The sequence below is a fragment of the Barbatula barbatula genome (assembly GCF_947034865.1).
Source record: "Barbatula barbatula genome assembly, chromosome: 11".
Lineage (NCBI taxonomy): Eukaryota > Metazoa > Chordata > Actinopteri > Cypriniformes > Nemacheilidae > Barbatula > Barbatula barbatula.
In genome coordinates, this window is record NC_136774.1 from 6846705 (window position 1) to 6869786 (window position 23082).

Consider the following 23082-nt stretch of genomic DNA (forward strand, 5'->3'; position numbering starts at 1 on the left):
GACATGCTAAAATTTCAAGGCCACACACTACACATTACAAATGACATTACACATTTCATAAAATTTACATTTAGTCATTTAGCAGACGTTTTTATCCAAAGCGACTTACAGACGAGGAAACATTGGAAGCAATTATAACAATATAGGCAACAAAATGCATAAGTTAATTAAATCCAGTCCATTAAAGCCTAGCACAGTATACAAAGCTAAGAATAGTGGGGTAAGTAAAAAAATAATTTTTTAAGAAGACAGAAAATAAGAAGAGGTTAAAATCAGTCATCTACATTTTGACGGAAGATATGCATTTTCACACACTACACCGGCCTGTAGTGTTCTAGCAGTGTAAGGTTGAGAGTGAGTTTCTTCAGTAGCGGTGTGATGCAGGCCTCTTTGAAAGCAGTGGGAAATGTCCCAGTGGTGAGCAAAGAGTTGATGATGCGGGTCAGACCAGGCACAACTGCTGGAGAGATGGCATGGAGGAGATGGGTGGGGATGGGATCCAGTGGGCAGGTGGTAGGGTGGTTGGAACCAATGACCTTCGAAACATCATCTTCAGACATAGGAGAAAAGGCGGGTGATGGTGGCGTAGAAAATTGGCTGTTGATGGCGGTAGTTTTCTTTACGAAGAACGATGCAAAATCATCAGCCGTTAACTCCGATGAAGGTGTGGGAGCAGGCGGACAGAGGAGAGCAGAGAAGGTTTTTAAGAGTGTGCGAGAGTCAGGAAAGTTGCTGATCTTCGAGTGGTTATAATCAGTTTTTGCAGAGGTGACGTCAACGGAGAAAGTAGAGAGGTCAGTATGGTCTTTTGACTTGTGCCATTTTCTCTCAGCTGACCGGAGGCTGGTGCGATGCTCACGTGGTACATCCGATAACCAGGGGGCAGACAGGGATGCACGGGCTGGTCCAGATGTAAGAGGGCATATGTTGTCCAAGCAGGATGTAAGCGTGGAACACAGAGTGTCTGTGGCACTGTTGGTATTCAAAAGAGAGAGCTCCTCAGAGGGGGGCAGTGCAGACAAGACAGCAGAGGAAAAGCAGGAGGGAGGGACCGTAGGTAGCGCCGGAAAGTGACCAGCAGTAAGACATCTGCGTTGTCTGGAGCGGTGAGGTCGGGGGTGACAAAGAAGTGATCAGACGTGTGCAGCGGAGTGACCTGAGAGTGATGAGTGGAGCATTTCTCGAATCATCCTTGTCATTTGCAAAACAGTAAGTGCATTTCTGGTTTTGATTGTTTGATTGCAAGAGACGGCACATGATTCACGTTAACGCTTTTACTGTTTGTACAATAATTTATTGACAGACAGTGTCATTGTGATGCAGACAGGAAAAGACAGCACTGCATAGCACAAACAAATGTAGAAATCTGAACATAAGACAATCTCCTTAGGGAAAACTGTACATGCAGTGCAGTGGAATTACAGTGCAGTCTTCCTACACCTCCTGACGTTCCTGTCTTTTGGGCAACGGATTCTCATCCACATCACAACAAATATCTTCTCTTGCGATACAGCGTGAAAATCATCTTTCAGAGTGTCTAATCCAGCCTCTGCAGGCATCAGCTGTGATGTCATCACACGTTACATCCATGGCAGCCAGAAGGGTCATCTGTGTATGCGGCTGGCGATCATATACTTTTAATCTTCATGCTGAGAAAAATTCCTCAACGTGGTTGAGTAGGGTGAGAGGAACTCCACCAGCATCCTGTTGTGGGCCGCAAACCATTGCCTGATGATGTTGGAGCGATGGAAACTGACATTGTCCCAAACTAACACGTACTTTGGCAGGTCATCTCCAATCTGCCCCCTCTCTTGTTCAGGGATGAGATCCCTGTAGAGAGTGTCAAAAGACTGTTTAGGTGTGAAAAGGGGCCGTCTGCAACACAGTGAAGTTGTCTTGCAGTCCTATGTGGAAAGAATATAGCAATGCAAAACACTAAATTGAGTAAAATAAAATGCCACCGTTTACTTAAAGTATACTTACTGTATATTGTAAAACTAGTGCTTAAATGTCGTGGGGATTATACTATTCTACAGAGACCCATTATAATGCATTTTGATCAACATGACATAAGCAATTGATAATGTAGGAATCTGCACAGAATTTTGTCATAATCATTTGCATGGATGTACCAAAGCATTTGTAACTTGTTCAAAGAAATGAGAAAATGCTTGTTTGATGTGCACACGTGACACAAGGATGTAAGGATTGAACAAGAAGTTTTGAGAATTTCCAATCGGATCTGAGAAATGTACCAAATTGACTTAGAAAAAACTGTATTTAAAGTGGGGGGGGGGTACTTTTGGGGCAGTTTTGTTTCACCCAAGTGTCCCATTTCCACCCCTCTCAAACTAATGCATGGATGCATATAGCCAGAAACAATTCATTTGATGCATGCAAAGAAGCAACACTGTGTGTCTCAAGAAGCATTTATTCATGATTACGTAGACATGCTAAAATTTCAAGGCCACACACTACACATTACACATAACATTACACATTTCATAAAATTTACATTTAGTCATTTAGCAGACGTTTTTATCCAAAGCGACTTACAGACTAGGAAACATTGGAAGCAATTATAACAATATAGGCAACAAAATGCATAAGTTAATTAAATCCAGTCCATTAAAGCCTAGCACAGTATACAAAGCTAAGAATAGTGAGGTAAGTAAAAAAATACTTTTTTAAGAAGACAGAAAATAAGAAGAGGTTAAAATCAGTCATCTACATTTTGACGGAAGATATGCATTTTCACACACTACACCGGCCTGTAGTGTTCTAGCAGTGTAAGGTTGAGAGTGAGTTTCTTCAGTAGCGGTGTGATGCAGGCCTCTTTGAAAGCAGTGGGAAATGTCCCAGTGGTGAGCAAAGAGTTGATGATAAGGGTCAGACCATGCACAACTGCTGGAGAGATGGCATGAAGGAGATGGGTGGGGATGGGATCCAGTGGGCAGGTGGTAGGGTGGTTGGAACCAATGACCTTGGAAACATCATCTTCAGACATAGGAGAAAAGGCGGGTGATGGTGGCGTAGAAAATTGGCTGTTGATGGCGGTAGTTTTCTTTACGAAGAACGATGCAAAATCATCAGCCGTTAACTCCGATGAAGGTGTGGGAGCAGGCGGACAGAGGAGAGCAGAGAAGGTTTTTAAGAGTGTGCGAGAGTCAGGAGAGTTGCTGATCTTCGAGTGGTTATAATCAGTTTTTGCAGAGGTGACGTCAACGCAGAAAGTAGAGAGAGAGAGGTCAGTATGGTCTTTTGACTTGTGCCATTTTCTCTCAGCTGACCGGAGGCTGGTGCGATGCTCACGTGGTACATCCGATAACCAGGGGGCAGACAGGGATGCACGGGCTGGTCCAGATGTAAGCGGGCATATGTTGTCCAAGCAGGATGTAAGCGTGGAACACAGAGTGTCTGTGGCACTGTTGGTATTCAAAAGAGAGAGCTCCTCAGAGGGGGGGAGTGCAGACAAGACAGCAGAGGAAAAGCAGGAGGGAGGGACCGTAGGTAGCGCCGGAAAGTGACCAGCGGTAAGACATCTGCGTTGTCTGGAGCGGTGAGGTCGGGGGTGACAAAGAAGTGATCAGACGTGTGCAGCGGAGTGACCTGAGAGTGATGAGTGGAGCATTTCTCGAATCATCCTTGTCATTTGCAAAACAGTAAGTGCATTTCTGGTTTTGATTGTTTGATTGCAAGAGACGGCACATGATTCACGTTAACGCTTTTACTGTTTGTACAATAATTTATTGACAGACAGTGTCATTGTGATGCAGACAGGAAAAGACAGCACTGCATAGCACAAACAAATGTAGAAATCTGAACATAAGACAATCTCCTTAGGGAAAACTGTACATGCAGTGCAGTGGAATTACAGTGCAGTCTTCCTACACCTCCTGACGTTCCTGTCTTTTGGGCAACGGATTCTCATCCACATCACAACAAATATCTTCTCTTGCGATACAGCGTGAAAATCATCTTTCAGAGTGTCTAATCCAGCCTCTGCAGGCATCAGCTGTGATGTCATCACACGTTACATCCATGGCAGCCAGAAGGGTCATCTGTGTATGCGGCTGGCCATCATATACTTTTAATCTTCATGCTGAGAAAAATTCCTCAACGGGGTTGAGTAGGGTGAGAGGAACTCCACCAGCATCCTGTTGTGGGCCGCAAACCATTGCCTGATGATGTTGGAGCGATGGAAACTGACATTGTCCCAAACTAACACGTACTTTGGCAGGTCATCTCCAATCTGCCCCCTCTCTTGTTCAGGGATGAGATCCCTGTAGAGAGTGTCAAAAGACTGTTTAGGTGTGAAAAGGGGCCGTCTGCAACACAGTGAAGTTGTCTTGCAGTCCTATGTGGAAAGAATATAGCAATGCAAAACACTAAATTGAGTAAAATAAAATGCCACTGTTTACTTAAAGTATACTTACTGTATATTGTAAAACTAGTGCTTAAATGTCGTGGGGATTATACTATTCTACAGAGACCCATTATAATGCATTTTGATCAACATGACATAAGCAATTGATAATGTAGGAATCTGCACAGAATTTTGTCATAATCATTTGCATGGATGTACCAAAGCATTTGCAACTTGTTCAAAGAAATGAGAAAATGCTTGTTTGATGTGCACACGTGACACAAGGATGTAAGGATTGAACAAGAAGTTTTGAGAATTTCAAATCGGATCAGAGAAATGTACCAAATTGACTTAGAAAAAACTGTATTTAAAGTGGGGGGGGGGTACTTTTGGGGCAGTTTTGTTTCACCCAAGTGTCCCATTTCCACCCCTCTCAAACTAATGCATGGATGCATATAGCCAGAAACAATTCATTTGATGCATGCAAAGAAGCAACACTGTGTGTCTCAAAAAGCATTTATTCATGATTACGTAGACATGCTAAAATTTCAAGGCCACACACTACACATTACACATTACACATGACATTACACATTTCATAAAATTTACATTTAGTCATTTAGCAGACGTTTTTATCCAAAGCGACTTACAGACGAGGAAACATTGGAAGCAATTATAACAATATAGGCAACAAAATGCATAAGTTAATTAAATCCAGTCCATTAAAGCCTAGCACAGTATACAAAGCTAAGAATAGTGAGGTAAGTAAAAAAATAATTTTTTAAGAAGACAGAAAATAATAAGAGGTTAAAATCAGTCATCTACATTTTGACGGAAGATATGCATTTTCACACACTACACTGGCCTGTAGTGTTCTAGCAGTGTAAGGTTGAGAGTGAGTTTCTTCAGTAGCGGTGTGATGCAGGCCTCTTTGAAAGCAGTAGGAAATGTCCCAGTGGTGAGCAAAGAGTTGATGATGCGGGTCAGACCATGCACAACTGCTGGAGATAAGGCATGGAGGAGATGGGTGGGGATGGGATCCAGTGGGCAGGTGGTAGGGTGGTTGGAACCAATGACCTTGGAAACATCATCTTCAGACATAGGAGAAAAGGCGGGTGATGGTGGCGTAGAAAATTGGCTGTTGATGGCGGTAGTTTTCTTTACGAAGAACGATGCAAAATCATCAGCCGTTAACTCCGATGAAGGTGTGGGAGCAGGCGGACAGAGGAGAGCAGAGAAGGTTTTTAAGAGTGTGCTAGAGTCAAGAGAGTTGCTGATCTTCGAGTGGTTATAATCAGTTTTTGCAGAGGTGACGTCAACGGAGAAAGTAGAGAGAGAGAGAGGTCAGTATGGTCTTTTGACTTGTGCCATTTTCTCTCAGCTGACCGGAGGCTGGTGCGATGCTCACGTGGTATATCCGATAACCAGGGGGCAGACAGGGATGCGCGGGCTGGTCCAGATGTAAGAGGGCATATGTTGTCCAAGCAGGATGTAAGCGTGGAACACAGAGTGTCTGTGGCACTGTTGGTATTCAAAAGAGAGAGCTCCTCAGAGGGGGGCAGTGCAGACAAGACAGCAGAGGAAAAGCAGGAGGGAGGGACCGTAGGTAGCGCCGGAAAGTGACCAGCGGTAAGACATCTGCGTTGTCTGGAGCGGTGAGGTCGGGGGTGACAAAGAAGTGATCAGACGTGTGCAGCGGAGTGACCTGAGAGTGATGAGTGGAGCATTTCTCGAATCATCCTTGTCATTTGCAAAACAGTAAGTGCATTTCTGGTTTTGATTGTTTGATTGCAAGAGACGGGACATGATTCACGTTAACGCTTTTACTGTTTGTACAATAATTTATTGACAGACAGTGTCATTGTGATGCAGACAGGAAAAGACAGCACTGCATAGCACAAACAAATGTAGAAATCTGAACATAAGACAATCTCCTTAGGGAAAACTGTACATGCAGTGCAGTGGAATTACAGTGCATTCTTCCTACACCTCCTGACGTTCCTGTCTTTTGGGCAACGGATTCTCATCCACATCACAACAAACATCTTCTCTTGCGATACAGCGTGAAAATCATCTTTCAGAGTGTCTAATCCAGCCTCTGCAGGCATCAGCTGTGATGTCATCACACGTTACATCCATGGCAGCCAGAAGGGTCATCTGTGTATGCGGCTGGCCATCATATACTTTTATTCTTCATGCTGAGAAAAATTCCTCAACGGGGTTGAGTAGGGTGAGAGGAACTCCACCAGCATCCTGTTGTGGGCCGCAAACCATTGCCTGATGATGTTGGAGCGATGGAAACTGACATTGTCCCAAACTAACACGTACTTTGGCAGGTCATCTCCAATCTGCCCCCTCTCTTGTTTAGGGATGAGATCCCTGTAGAGAGTGTCAAAAGACTGTTTAGGTGTGAAAAGGGGACGTCTGCAACACATTGAAGTTGTCTTGCAGTCCTATGTGGAAAGAATATAGCAATGCAAAACACTAAATTGAGTAAAATAAAACGCCACCGTTTACTTAAAGTATACTTACTGTATATTGTAAAACTAGTGCTTAAATGTCGTGGGGATAATACTATTCTACAGAGACCCATTATAATGCATTTTGATCAACATGACATAAGCAATTGATAATGTAGGAATCTGCACAGAATTTTGTCATTATCATTTGCATGGATGTACCAAAGCATTTGCAACTGGTTCAAAGAAATGAGAAAATGCTTGTTTGATGTGCACATGTGACACAAGGATTTAAGGATTGAACAAGAAGTTTTGAGAATTTCAAATCGGATCTGAGAAATGCACCAAATTGACTTAGAAAAAACTGTATTTAAAGTGGGGGGGGTACTTTTGGGGCAGTTTTGTTTCACCCAAGTGTCCCATTTCCACCCCTCTCAAACTAATGCATGGATGCATATAGCCAGAAACAATTCATTTGATGCATGCAAAGAAGCAACACTGTGTGTCTCAAGAAGCATTTATTCATGATTACGTAGACATGCTAAAATTTCAAGGCCACACACTACACACTACACATTACACATTACACATGACATTACACATTTCATAAAATTTACATTTAGTCATTTAGCAGACGTTTTTATCCAAAGCGACTTACAGACGAGGAAACATTGGAAGCAATTATAACAATAGAGGCAACAAAATGCATAAGTTAATTAAATCCAGTCCATTAAAGCCTAGCACAGTATATAAAGCTAAGAATAGTGAGGTAAGTAAAAAAATATTTTTTTAAGAAGACAGAAAATAGTAAGATGTTAAAATCAGTCATCTACATTTTGACGGAAGATATGCATTTTCACACACTACACCGGCCTGTAGTGTTCTAGCAGTGTAAGGTTGAGAGTGAGTTTCTTCAGTAGCGGTGTGATGCAGGCCTCTTTGAAAGCAGTGGGAAATGTCCCAGTGGTGAGCAAAGAGTTGATGATGCGGGTCAGACCAGGCACAACTGCTGGAGAGATGGCATGGAGGAGATAGGTGGGGATGGGATCCAGTGGGCAGGTGGTAGGGTGGTTGGAACCAATGACCTTGGAAACATCATCTTCAGACATAGGAGAAAAGGCGGGTGTTGGTGGCGTAGAAAATTGGCTGTTGATGGCGGTAGTTTTCTTTACGAAGAACGATGCAAAATCATCAGCCGTTAACTCCGATGAAGGTGTGGGAGCAGGCGGACAGAGGAGAGCAGAGAAGGTTTTTAAGAGTGTGCGAGAGTCAGGAGAGTTGCTGATCTTCGAGTGGTTATAATCAGTTTTTGCAGAGGTGACGTCAACGGAGAAAGTAGAGAGAGAGGTCAGTATGGTCTTTTGACTTGTGCCATTTTCTCTCAGCTGACCGGAGGCTGGTGCGATGCTCATGTGGTACATCCGATAACCAGGGGGCAGACAGGGATGCACGGGCTGGTCCAGATGTAAGAGGGCATATGTTGTCCAAGCAGGATGTAAGCGTGGAACACAGAGTGTCTGTGGCACTGTTGGTATTCAAAAGAGAGAGCTCCTCAGAGGGGGGGAGTGCAGACAAGACAGCAGAGGAAAAGCAGGAGGGAGGGACCGTAGGTAGCGCCGGAAAGTGACCAGCGGTAAGACATCTGCGTTGTCTGGAGCGGTGAGGTCGGGGGTGACAAAGAAGTGATCAGACGTGTGCAGCGGAGTGACCTGAGAGTGATGAGTGGAGCATTTCTCGAATCATCCTTGTCATTTGCAAAACAGTAAGTGCATTTCTGGTTTTGATTGTTTGATTGCAAGAGACGGCACATGATTCACGTTAACGCTTTTACTGTTTGTACAATAATTTATTGACAGACAGTGTCATTGTGATGCAGACAGGAAAAGACAGCACTGCATAGCACAAACAAATGTAGAAATCTGAACATAAGACAATCTCCTTAGGGAAAACTGTACATGCAGTGCAGTGGAATTACAGTGCAGTCTTCCTACACCTCCTGACGTTCCTGTCTTTTGGGCAACGGATTCTCATCCACATCACAACAAATATCTTCTCTTGCGATACAGCGTGAAAATCATCTTTCAGAGTGTCTAATCCAGCCTCTGCAGGCATCAGCTCTGATGTCATCACACGTTACATCCATGGCAGCCAGAAGGGTCATCTGTGTATGCGGCTGGCGATCATATACTTTTAATCTTCATGCTGAGAAAAATTCCTCAACGTGGTTGAGTAGGGTGAGAGGAACTCCAACAGCATCCTGTTGTGGGCCGCAAACCATTGCCTGATGATATTGGAGCGATGGAAACTGACATTGTCCCAAACTAACACGTACTTTGGCAGGTCATCTCCAATCTGCCCCCTCTCTTGTTCAGGGATGAGATCCCTGTAGAGAGTGTCAAAAGACTGTTTAGGTGTGAAAAGGGGCCGTCTGCAACACATTGAAGTTGTCTTGCAGTCCTATGTGGAAAGAATATAGCAATGTAAAACACTAAATTGAGTAAAATAAAATGCCACTGTTTACTTAAAGTATACTTGCTGTATATTGTAAAACTAGTGCTTAAATGTCGTGGGGATTATACTATTCTACAGAGACCCATTATAATGCATTTTGATCAACATGACATAAGCAATTGATAATGTAGGAATCTGCACAGAATTTTGTCATAATCATTTGCATGGATGTACCAAAGCATTTGCAACTTGTTCAAAGAAATGAGAAAATGCTTGTTTGATGTGCACACGTGACACAAGGATGTAAGGATTGAACAAGAAGTTTTGAGAATTTCAAATCGGATCTGAGAAATGTACCAAATTGACTTAGAAAAAAACTGTATTTAAAGTGGGGGGGGGTACTTTTGGGGCAGTTTTGTTTCACCCAAGTGTCCCATTTCCACCCCTCTCAAACTAATGCATGGATGCATATAGCCAGAAACAATTAATTTGATGCATGCAAAGAAGCAACACTGTGTGTCTCAAGAAGCATTTATTCATGATTACGTAGACATGCTAAAATTTCAAGGCGACACACTACACATTACACAGTACACATGACATTACACATTTCATAAAATTCACATTTAGTCATTTAGCAGACGTTTTTATCCAAAGCGACTTACAGACTAGGAAACATTGGAAGCAATTTTAACAATATAGGCAACAAAATGCATAAGTTAATTAAATCCAGTCCATTAAAGCCTAGCACAGTATACAAAGCTAAGAATAGTGAGGTAAGTAAAAAAATAATTTTTTAAGAAGACAGAAAATAATAAGAGGTTTAAATCAGTCATCTACATTTTGACGGAAGATATGCATTTTCACACACTACACCGGCCTGTAGTGTTCTAGCAGTGTAAGGTTGAGAGTGAGTCTCTTCAGTAGCGGTGTGATGCAGGCCTCTTTGAAAGCAGTGGGAAATGTCCCAGTGGTGAGCAAAGAGTTGATGATGCGGGTCAGACCAGGCACAACTGCTGGAGAGATGGCATGGAGGAGATGGGTGGGGATGGGATCCAGTGGGCAGGTGGTAGGGTGGTTGGAACCAATGACCTTGGAAACATCATCTTCAGACATAGAAGAAAAGGCGGGTGATGGTGGTGTAGAAAATTGGCTGTTGATGGCGGTAGTTTTCTTTACGAAGAACGATGCAAAATCATCAGCCGTTAACTCCGATGAAGGTGTGGGAGCAGGCGGACAGAGGAGAGCAGAGAAGGTTTTTAAGAGTGTGCGAGAGTCAGGAGAGTTGCTGATCTTCGAGTGGTTATAATCAGTTTTTGCAGAGGTGACGTCAACGGAGAAAGTAGAGAGAAGAGACTGGTAGAGAGAGAGAGGTCAGTATGGTCTTTTGACTTGTGCCATTTTCTCTCAGCTGACCGGAGGCTGGTGCGATGTGTGGGGATTTTAATGTGTTTTAGAAGTGCTATTACATTTAATATGCTTCATATGAATTATTACTTTTATTCATTCATATGCTTCATATGCAGTATTATTCTATATGCATTATTACTTTTAGAAGTGTTTTATTATTCTATTACTTGCGTACGATAACCCTTAACCTCATTTAATGTGTTGGAAGTTAACCATGAAAAGTTAAGGTTTGATATTGTGTACTAGAAAGAGGAAGTGGGGCGCGGGTGTCAAAAGGGGAAGTAGCAGGAGACAGCTGAGGTCTCAGGATGTGTGCATGCAACTGAAACGCCAAAAAAGGAGAAAATGTACACACACACACATTACATTGTCTGACCTTTTAAACTATGTTGTTGCTGGGTAGAATTGGGCTGTGTAGGTTGTCATTTAATGTTTTGCAGACATTCTGAGAACGATGGGGTGAGAGCTGATTGGACTAATACCAGGCAACACGTCACCGGTCCACAGAGAAGATAGACGGCGTGAAATAACTATAAATATGATGCGGAACTGTTTTCCGGGGTTGTTTTCTGTAAAGACACTCTGTCTAAGGCAACCCAACGGCTGTTGTATTTTTTGAATCTTCTGATCAATAAACTTCAAGATTTACTTTGACTGGCCTCCCTCCAATTTTGAACACGCAAGAACACATTTAGAATGTTCTATAGATGGTGACATCCGACGTGATTGGAGAAGAGGGGCATTTAGAAGAATTGTAAAAGTCGGGGATTGACAAAATAGAAATTGTTGATATTTGTTGATCAGAATAAAAGGATGGTTTTAAACATTTGAAGACGAGGTTAGATTCCTGCGTCACAATAGTTAAGAAGAGAACTATTGTTGGTTTTGAATATTTGAAGACGAGGTTAGATTCCTACGTCACAATAGTTAAGAAGAGAACTATTGTTGGTTTTGAATATTTGAAGACGAGGTTAGATTCCTACGTCACAATAGTTAAGAAGATAACTATTGTTGGTTTTGAATATTTGAAGACGAGGTTAGATTCCTGCGTCACAATAGTTAAGAAGAGAACTATTGTTGGTTTTGAACATTTGAAGACGGGGTGAGAGGCCCGCGTCACAATAGTTAAAGATAAAATTATTGTTGGAAAATACTTTTGGGACGCCTACACGTAACCAGTCGTGAGTACGCCAAAAGATAAAATTATTGTTGGAAAATACTTTTGGGACGCCTACACGTAACCAGTCGTGAGTACGCCAAAAGATAAAATTATTGTTGGAAAATACTTTTGGGACGCCTACATGTAACCAGTCGTGAGTACGCCAAAAATAAGTAAACTGTATATATATTGAGAGTTTATTCTGTAATGAATATTATTATACAAAAAGTATAGTAAAACATAAGTAAATTGTGTATATTTAGAGTGTATTGTGCATTGAATATTATTTTAAAAGAATAGTGAAAGACAATTACAGTGTATATATTGCTTGTGTATTGTGCAGTGAATATCAGTTTGTAGAATGTTTGAGTTTGAGAGAGAATGTGAGGGAGACGGGTGTGTCCCGATAACTACACAATGGGGGAGAGTAGTGGATATGTTGATGGCTCAAACGGAACCAAAAAATCATAAGAAAGAAAATAAGATTTGGGAATGTAAATGGAGTCAGATGTGTTTGGAAAATTTATGGCAGGAACCAGATAAATTATCAATCAGATTAGCGCCAAAGGTCAGAGAAATGGAAAAGAGAGCGCATTTAAAATTGGCTAGACATGTTGAAGTGGCAAAACATGTGAAGTGGGTAGGAAAGAACAAACACAAAAATGAGGAAGTAAAACTAAGAGAAGATTTACGTCTGTGGACACGTGTTGCTCTCACAGCTACTGCTCTGAGTCCCAAGAATAACACAGACCGTGTGCACTCGGCAAAGTCACAGAAAGAACTGGTGAGGAAGTCAGGAAGTGAAAGGGCCAGTATCTCATGTCGTGTAGCCTCAGCCCCCTTATATCCTGATCTGAGCAAACTGCAGCCTCCGCCCTATGCACCAGCAACACAACAAGTTCAAGTTAATGTGAAAGAATCAGTGGTAGAGGCAGACATACCCGAGCTTGAGGATTTGCAAAACCAAATTAAGAAATTGACTACACAGGTAGAACAAGTAACGAACAGACAGGAAGCATCTCAACACAATGATGAAGAAGATGAGGATAGAGAGGAAAAGGGATCGTGTAAAAATAGCAACATTGAGTCACCATCAAATGAATGTAACATAGTCATTAAAGGGACTATGACGGCCACACCTGTGGCGCATAGAACAAGAAGCCACCACCAGCCCACTAGTAGCCAACACACCCCACCCAGAGATAGAGAGTGGGATGCTGAGCATCCAGTAGGGGGCCAGCCAAAAAGGACGGGTGGATATGACCTCAGTGCCCTCTCACCACTCCCAATTAACAGAGCAGCAGCACAGTATGACGACGAGAATGAAGAAAGCGATATGGCACGCGCACAACTGATGGCAGGGAACGCACTAAACATGCCCCTAGTACATGGTACTGGTGGTGTACAAAAGTATCAACCTTGGAATCACAGTGACATGACGGCTGTGTTGGCAAAGTTGCCCCCCATTACGTCAGGGGGAGGTAGATGGCTTACAAAATTGATGGCATTATGTCATGGCACCACCTTGGCGGTAGGGGACTTACGATGCCTTTTGGGTCAAATTTTCACTGTCTCACAGATGGCAGATTTTGAAAACGACGCAAATATAGAAACATGTAAAAACGACACATTGTTTGTGACCGTCAGCACATCAATTTCCAAGGCCCTGAGGGCAAAGTTTCCAACTCCCCCAACAGTGTACCAAAATATTAAATTTCGCATTAAACCTGGTGAGACCGGAGCAAGTTATTATTTCAGATGTGCAGCAGAATGGGAACAGATGGTCGAAGAAAATAGTTTAAACAATCCAATCACTCGTGACATATTCAGAACTGCAGTAATGACCGGGGCTCCCAATGGTGTTAGGCAGGCAATGGAAAACAATCCTGACATTCCTGTAGCGAGTAATGAAGTGTGGGAAAGACATCTAGTTTTCCACATTGACAAAGCAGTAGAGAAACAGGAACATGAGGAGGAGGAGTTAGAAAAAACAAAACACCAATTGCTAAAAATACAATTAGAATTGGCAAAGGCCAGTAACAAAAAACCAAAACAAATGCCACAACGTCCTGTGAACAGTGACTCTGCCGTGCAGACTGGTACACAGGCCCAGCAGGGGCTTCAACCCATTTCCCAGTTCCAAACTTATGGTCAGGGCAGTGTCCAGCCATTCAAACCAGGCCCCGAGCCTATGAGACCGTGGGGAGGGTATAGGCCACGGGGTAATAGTGGATGGGGTAGGGGAAGATCTAACAGGAGAGAAGTGCGCCAGAGGGGTGCATGTTTTCAGTGTGGTGGGACTGATCACTGGATGAGAGAATGCCCAATGCTCGGGGATAGCCAGTTTACGGGACCACCTGCGGGGGGATGGGATCCTCATAGAGGTGGTGCCGGTGGTCGTACCAGGGGACCATAGACCCCACGAAACCCGGGGCAACAGCACCCGTCTCCCCACTCGATTCAGGCGCCCATGCACCCAGCCTGGGGTCAGGGGGAAGACGCGGGGGATTGTTGACGGGGCCCACAGAGAACAATCATGAGGGGTTTGGCTGAGCCTCTCATGAAAATCGTGGTTAACAACAGACCACTAACAGCTCTGGTGGATACCGGAGCAACATACTCCACAGTAACGAGGGGCACAATCACTGACAAAGACGTAAGTGATAAAACTGTCGGAGTTATGGGGTTCTCTGGTGGGTTCGAACACTGGCCTCTAACTTTTCCCCTTACCACAAAAGTGGCAAATCAGTGCCTCTCACACTCATTTCTGTACTCCACAAATGCACCTGTTCCCCTGTTAGGTAGAGATTTGTTGATAAAATTGGGGGCAAACATCTTATGTTCACCGGAGGGTGTCACTGTCACATTCCCAGACGGCGCCAGAGTCGACTGTTCGCAGGCACAGAGTAGGCACGGCCACCAGCAGGTCCTGTTGGGAGGGCCTCTAAAGGAAATGGCCGATATATATTGGGTTGAATTACATGACTCTCCAGCAGGGGCCAAAGCAATGTACGCCACTAATTTACCCTGGATCAAAGATTTGGCCGTCTATTTACCACCCATTGATCCCCTACATTGTACCCTATTTTATGATCGAAATGACAATGTCACATATCAGGAAATGTTCCAGGATATTGAGGGACAGATGTGGACACTTAATGGGGATGGGCTGTATGTGGGAAAACAGGGGGTAGTAGTCAAGGTTGCATTAACTGAAAAACAACAGAAATGGTATGAAATGACACAAACAGCAGCACCTCACATTTCCATGGCACTGCATCCAGGCCATGAGCCCAGAGAACTAGGAGCCATGACTAAAAGGTTAGCTTCAGTTACCGATTGGGAGCCCTATGACATTCCTGGGGTTTGGGTGTCGAACACATCTAACTCGTATTGGGTACCTGGGAAAACCACAGATATGGGCGTGTTGACACATCTCCAAATTAAAAGAAGCCACGGTCGCGAACTAACGGACGGTCCCGGTGCTGAGCAGCTAATCAGCCGCCAGCCCGTTGGCCTCTGGTCACAAGGCCCAACGGATGTTGGCCTTTGTAAGATAGAGCCAGTCACATTTCAGTTAACGTCACCGGAGCCTATTTGGGTTCCACAGTATCCTTACAAAAGAGAAAGCGAAGAAGGCATTGCCCCAACTGTTAAAGGGTTGGTGGAAAAAGGTGTCTTGACTCCGTGGCATTCGCCATGGAACACCCCAATTTTCCCTGTTAGAAAACCGGGCACCGACAAATACAGACTGGTACATGACTTGCGTAGAGTAAACAGCATAGTTGCCACGCCAACAATGCCTGTGCCAAACCCTTACACCGCAATCTCAAACTTGACCCCAGCTCACCAATGGTTTACATGCATTGACCTGGCCAACGCCTTTTTCTGTATTCCCATCGCCGAAGACTGTAAATCGTGTCTTGCTTTTACATACCGAGGGTGTCAATACTCTTATAATCGACTGCCGCAGGGTTTCATTTTGTCGCCAGGGATCTTTAACCAAGTTCTTAAAGACCAATTACAACAGTGTGCGTTACCTGACGATTGTGTTCTCATAATGTACGTTGACGACCTTTTGCTGGCGGCCACAACCAATGAAGATTGTTTGAACGCCACAGATGTTATTTTGAAACAGTTACATGTCTCCGGATTTAAAGTCAGCAAAGAAAAGTTACAGGTTAGCAGACCGTCTGTTACCTTTATGGGCCGTTCAATCACAGGCCAGGGCACGACTCTATCCGACCGCCAACGTGACGGCATTCTGTCACATCCAAAACCGCAGACTGTAAAGGACATGCTATCCTTTCTGGGCTTGACTGGGTTTAGCAGAAATTACATACCAATGTATGTAGCAGTCACCCAACCATTACGTGACATGGTGAAAGAGCAAGGTATGCGCAATGTTCAAGCAAAGTTGACATGGACCCCAGACGCTGAAGCAGCATTCATTAAGTTGAAAGGGGAGCTTTCACATGCTGCATATCTACACAACCCTGAATACAGTAAGGGTTTCTTTCTTGATGTATCTGAAACAGGAAACAGCGCATATGGTGTACTTTTCCAGAAGATGTCAGGCACCAGACGCGTACTCATGTACATCAGCGTTCTCATGGACACGATAGAGCGGCGCCAGCCGGCCTGTGCCAGGTTCGCAGCTGGTTTGGCAAAGATCATTGAAAAGACGTCACATCTTGTGATGGGTCATCAACTGACAGTCCTGACCACACATTCTGTCATGTCATTTGTCAATTCCGCATCATTCACATTTTCGCCCTTGAGACAGAGAAAACTGTCGAAATGTTTGACAGCGCCAAACATCACTTACACACATGACGGCATCAACATGGCTGATCTGTTCACCACGGGAGAGCCACATGACTGTGCACCCATCACTGACCTGGCGTGCCGTGTCCGTGAAAATCTGACCGCCACGCCGATTGTTGGACACTCGGACGTGATCACATTGTTTACGGATGGTTGTTGTTTCAGAGCTCATGATGGCTCTTTGGTCTCAGCTTATTCAGTAGTGCAGCAAACAGATGACGGATATATAACCAGACAAGCCGAAAAGATAACAGGGAAACAATCAGCACAGAGAGCGGAGCTTATCGCTGTTACACAAGCATTGAAAATCGCAGGCCAAGGCAAAGTCAATATTTACAGTGACTCAACGTATGTTGTTGGTGCAGTCCATGTCGAGCTTGCTGTTTGGCAAAGGTGTGGCTTCGTCACCAGCTCTGGCAGACCAATAGCACACGACCTCGAAGCACGTGCTCTGTTGGAGGCATTGCAAATCCCAGAAGCAGTCGCCGTCATAAAGTGTCAAGGCCATTGCAAAACTGACAGTGTAATAGCAAGGGGTAATGAGGCTGCTGACTTGGCTGCCAAAACAGCTGCAGGCTATCAGGTGACCATGATGGTACAGACTGACAGTTCATATGTGAAATTGTTACCATCTTTCAGCAGAGAAACACTTGTGGCCGAACATGGCAAATGCACACCAGAAGAACTGTCAACGTGGACAGAGTATGGGGCCCTGTGCGCACCAGATGGTCTGTGGCAGGCCCCAGATGGCAGACCGGCATTGCCCATGAGCCTGTCACGCTCAATCATGAGCCAAGCACACACTATGTCGCACGTGAGTTCAAAACAGATGATGAAAACATTGCAGTATTGGTGGCATCCCTTTCTCACTAAAATGGTATCAGGTTTTGTACTCTCATGTGAAATTTGTCAAGAGCATAACGTCAAGCCGTCGCTAAAACAGCTGAGGGGTGTATTTTCACCGGTGCATGGCCCAGGGGAGGAGATTGTTATTGATTTCACAGACATGGTAGAGAGGGTGCAAGGGAAAAGGTATCTGTTGGTGATGGTTGACCAATTCACGGGTTGGCCTGAGGCTTTTCCCACGGGAAGGGAAGACAGCACTGCAGTCATTAAGTGTCTCATCAATCAGTACATCCCGCACCACGGTTTTCCTCGGCATATCCGTTCGGATAATGGATCACACTTTAAAAATGAGCACCTACAAGTTGTGGAAAAGGCACTGGGCCTAACGCATGCATTTGGGGCCGTTTATCATCCAGAATCGAAAGGGAAGGTCGAACGCATGAACTTAACACTGAAACTTAAATTGGCTAAAATCTGTGCACAGACCAAATTGACATGGCTCGCAGCTCTTCCATTGGCTTTAATGTCTGTACGTTCGTCTGTCAACAGAATCACTGGCTTTACACCTTTTGAATTGCTTACAGGTCGCTCATTTCCAGGACCATCGACGCCGCTGAAGCCAGAAGCCTGTGCACCAATTTCACACTGTGTTTATTATGACAAACTGACTGCTATGATTAAACATTTCTCCCAGCAGGCTCCAGTTGACATTGCCGAAGGGCCCATTCCGGCCCCGTCAGAGTGGGTTCGCCTAAAGAAGTTTCGCAGGAAGTGGAATGAGCCACGCTGGACTGAACCCCTGAAAGTCACAGCAAGGACGTCACATTGTGTTCGCCTATTGGGGAAAGGCGACACCTGGTATCATTTGTCATCTTGTGTTAATTGTGATCCACCAAACAGGTCGTTGGCTGAAACTGCGGTGGACCTGAGGATTCAGGTCCAAGAGAGGGAGGGTAACAGCGAAGCAGAAGCAGAACCAACCACAGGGCCATTACAAATTCTGTGTAGAAAAGGTGACATTTTTTCAAGCCCACAGGGTGAACCTCTAGCACATTGTGTGAGTGAGGATTGTGCATATGGAGCAGGTATTGCAGTGACATTTAAAAACAGGTACGGAGTGGAGAAAGTGAAGCAGCAAAACAAAAGAACAGGTGATTGTGCAGTAACTCACGAGGAAGACGGTAGAACTATTTTCCACTTAGTCACTAAAGCAAAATGCACGGACAAACCAACCTATGACAATCTCACAAAAAGCTTAACACAGATGAGAAACTGGTGTGTCGAACATAAGGTGAAGAGTGTGTCCGTACCCCGGCTGGGGTGTGGATTGGACAAACTAGATTTTCAAAAAGTCCAGAACATACTGAAACAGGTGTTCAAAGGAGTACAGATAGTGATAACTATATACTCATTATAATCAAGAGGTACGAATATTTTAATCTTTTATACAATCATTTTTCATATTCAATCATTTTATGCAATTATTTTTCATACTCATTATTGCTGTGGTGATTTTCATATTCTCATTTTTATATTTTTAATCATTTTTACATTCATTATTGCTGTTGTGATTTTTATATTCTCATATTCATTAACGCATGACCACTTATTCCTTACAGTCAAGTACATTTTGTGTGATTTTAACTATACATATATTTTCTTAATCGCATATTTTCATTAAGTATACTGTGTGTTTAACCATTTCAATATTCAAGAGTGTTTTATTGTTCCTTTAAAGTACTAGAGAGGGTAACGAGATGAAGCTGTGGGAAAACTGGAAGCTGTTGGGGATCCTATTAATAATTTCAGAAGTCATAGTAGGCAGCAATTGAAAAGAGAGACCTGACCCCACTCCCTTACAGCATGCCACTTTTGTCAGACAACCAATTGATAGACGATGATGAGGGTGATGACAACGATGAATGCAATTATGTGTGACCTTTTTTTTTTAAAAGGTCAAGAGAGGGACTGTGGGGATTTTAATGTGTTTTAGAAGTGCTATTACATTTAATATGCTTCATATGCATTATTACTTTTATTCATTCATATGCTTCATATGCAGTATTATTCTATATGCATTATTACTTTTAGAAGTGTTTTATTATTCTATTACTTGCGTACGATAACCCTTAACCTCATTTAATGTGTTGGAAGTTAACCATGAAAAGTTAAGGTTTGATATTGTGTACTAGAAAGAGGAAGTGGGGCGTGGGTGTCAAAAGGGGAAGTAGCAGGAGACAGCTGAGGTCTCAGGATGTGTGCATGCAACTGAAACGCCAAAAAAGGAGAAAATGTACACACACACACATTACATTGTCTGACCTTTTAAACTATGTTGTTGCTGGGTAGAATTGGGCTGTGTAGGTTGTCATTTAATGTTTTGCAGACATTCTGAGAACGATGGGGTGAGAGCTGATTGGACTAATACCAGGCAACACGTCACCGGTCCACAGAGAAGATAGACGGCGTGAAATAACTATAAATATGATGCGGAACTGTTTTCCGGGGTTGTTTTTTGTAAAGACACTCTGTCTAAGGCAACCCAACGGCTGTTGTATTTTTTGAATCTTCTGATCAATAAACTTCAAGATTTACTTTGACTGGCCTCCCTCCAATTTTGAACACGCAAGAACACATTTAGAATGTTCTATAGATGCTCACGTGGTACATCCGATAACCAGGGGGCAGACAGGGATGCACATTTAGCAGACGTTTTTATCCAAAGCGACTTACAGACGAGCAAACATTGGAAGCAATTATAACAATATAGGCAACAAAATGCATAAGTTAATTAAATCCAGTCCATTAAAGCCTAGCACAGTATACAAAGCTAAGAATAGTGAGTTAAGTAAAAAAATAATTTTTTAAGAAGACAGAAAATAATAAGAGGTTAAAATCAGTCATCTACATTTTGACGGAAGATATGCATTTTCACACACTACACCGGCCTGTAGTGTTCTAGCAGTGTAAGGTTGAGAGTGAGTTTCTTCAGTAGCGGTGTGATGCAGGCCTCTTTGAAAGCAGTGGGAAATGTCCCAGTGGTGAGCAAAGAGTTGATGATGCGGGTCAGACCAGGCACAACTGCTGGAGAGATGGCATGGAGGAGATGGGTGGGGATGGGATCCAGTGGGCAGGTGGTAGGGTGGTTGGAACCAATGACCTTGGAAACATCATCTTCAGACATAGGAGAAAAGGCGGGTGATGGTGGCGTAGAAAATTGGCTGTTGATGGCGGTAGTTTTCTTTACGAAAAACGATGCAAAATCATCAGCCGTTAACTCCGATGAAGGTGTGGGAGCAGGCAAACAGAGGAGAGCAGAGAAGGTTTTTAAGAATGTGCGAGAGTCAGGAGAGTTGCTGATCTTCGAGTGGTTATAATCAGTTTTTGCAGAGGTGACGTCAACGGAGAAAGTAGAGAGAGAGAGGTCAGTATGGTCTTTTGACTTGTGCCATTTTCTCTCAGCTGACCGGAGGCTGGTGAGATGCTCACGTGGTACATCCGATAACCAGGGGGCAGACAGGGATGCACGGGCTGGTCCAGATGCAAGAGGGCATATGTTGTCCAAGCAGGATGTAAGCGTGGAACACAGAGTGTCTGTGGCACTGTTGGTATTCAAAAGAGAGAGCTCCTCAGAGGGGGGGAGTGCAGACAAGACAGCAGAGGAAAAGCAGGAGGGAGGGACCGTAGGTAGCGCCGGAAACTGACCAGCGTTAAGACATCTGCGTTGTCTGGAGCGGTGAGGTCGGGGGTGACAAAGAAGTGATCAGACGTGTGCAGCGGAGTGACCTGAGAGTGATGAGTGGAGCATTTCTCGAATCATCCTTGTCATTTGCAAAACAGTAAGTGCATTTCTGGTTTTGATTGTTTGATTGCAAGAGACGGCACATGATTCACGTTAACGCTTTTACTGTTTGTACAATAATTTATTGACAGACAGTGTCATTGTGATGCAGACAGGAAAAGACAGCACTGCATAGCACAAACAAATGTAGAAATCTGAACATAAGACAATCTCCTTAGGGAAAACTGTACATGCAGTGCAGTGGAATTACAGTGCAGTCTTCCTACACCTCCTGACGTTCCTGTCTTTTGGGCAACGGATTCTCATCCACATCACAACAAATATCTTCTCTTGCGATACAGCGTGAAAATCATCTTTCAGAGTGTCTAATCCAGCCTCTGCAGGCATCAGCTGTGATGTCATCACACGTTACATCCATGGCAGCCAGAAGGGTCATCTGTGTATGCGGCTGGCGATCATATACTTTTAATCTTCATGCTGAGAAAAATTCCTCAACGTGGTTGATGATCTTCAGACATAGGAGAAAAGGCGGGTGATGGTGGTGTAGAAAATTGGCTGTTGATGGCGGTAGTTTTCTTTACGAAGAACGATTCAAAATCATCAGCCGTTAACTCCGATGAAGGTGTGGGAGCAGGCGGACAGAGGAGAGCAGAGAAGGTTTTTAAGAGTGTGCTAGAGTCAGGAGAGTTGCTGATCTTCGAGTGGTTATAATCAGTTTTTGCAGAGGTGACGTCAACAGAGAAAGTAGAGAGAAGAGACTGCCAGAGAGAGTGGTCAGTATGGTCTTTTGACTTGTGCCATTTTCTCTCATCTGACCGGAGGCTGGTGCGATGCTCACGTGGTACATCCGATAACCGGGGGGGAGAGCAAACAAGACAGCAGAGGAAAAGCAGGAGGGAGGGACCGTAGGTAGCGCCGGAAAGTGACCAGCGTTAAGACATCTGCGTTGTCTGGAGCGGTGAGGTCGGGGGTGACAAAGAAGTGATCAGACGTGTGCAGCGGAGTGACCTGAGAGTGATGAGTGGAGCATTTCTCGAATCATCCTTGTCATTTGCAAAACAGTAAGTGTATTTCTGGTTTTGATTGTTTGATTGCAAGAGACGGCACATGATTCACGTTAACGCTTTTACTGTTTGTACAATAATTTATTGACAGACAGTGTCATTGTGATGCAGACAGGAAAAGACAGCACTGCATAGCACAAACAAATGTAGAAATCTGAACATAAGACAATCTCCTTAGGGAAAACTGTACATGCATTGCAGTGGAATTACAGTGCAGTCTTCCTACACCTCCTGACGTTCCTGTCTTTTGGGCAACGGATTCTCATCCACATCACAACAAAGATCTTCTCTTGCGATACAGCGTGAAAATCATCTTTCAGAGTGTCTAATCCAGCCTCTGCAGGCATCAGCTGTGATGTCATCACACGTTACATCCATGGCAGCCAGAAGGGTCATCTGTGTATGCGGCTGGCGATCATATACTTTTAATCTTCATGCTGAGAAAAATTCCTCAACGTGGTTGAGTAGGGTGAGAGGAACTCCACCAGCATCCTGTTGTGGGCCGCAAACCATTGCCTGATGATGTTGGAGCGATGGAAACTGACATTGTCCCAAACTAACACGTACTTTGGCAGGTCATCTCCAATCTGCCCCCTCTCTTGTTCAGGGATGAGATCCCTGTAGAGAGTGTCAAAAGACTGTTTAGGTGTGAAAAGGGGCCGTCTGCAACACAGTGAAGTTGTCTTGCAGTCCTATGT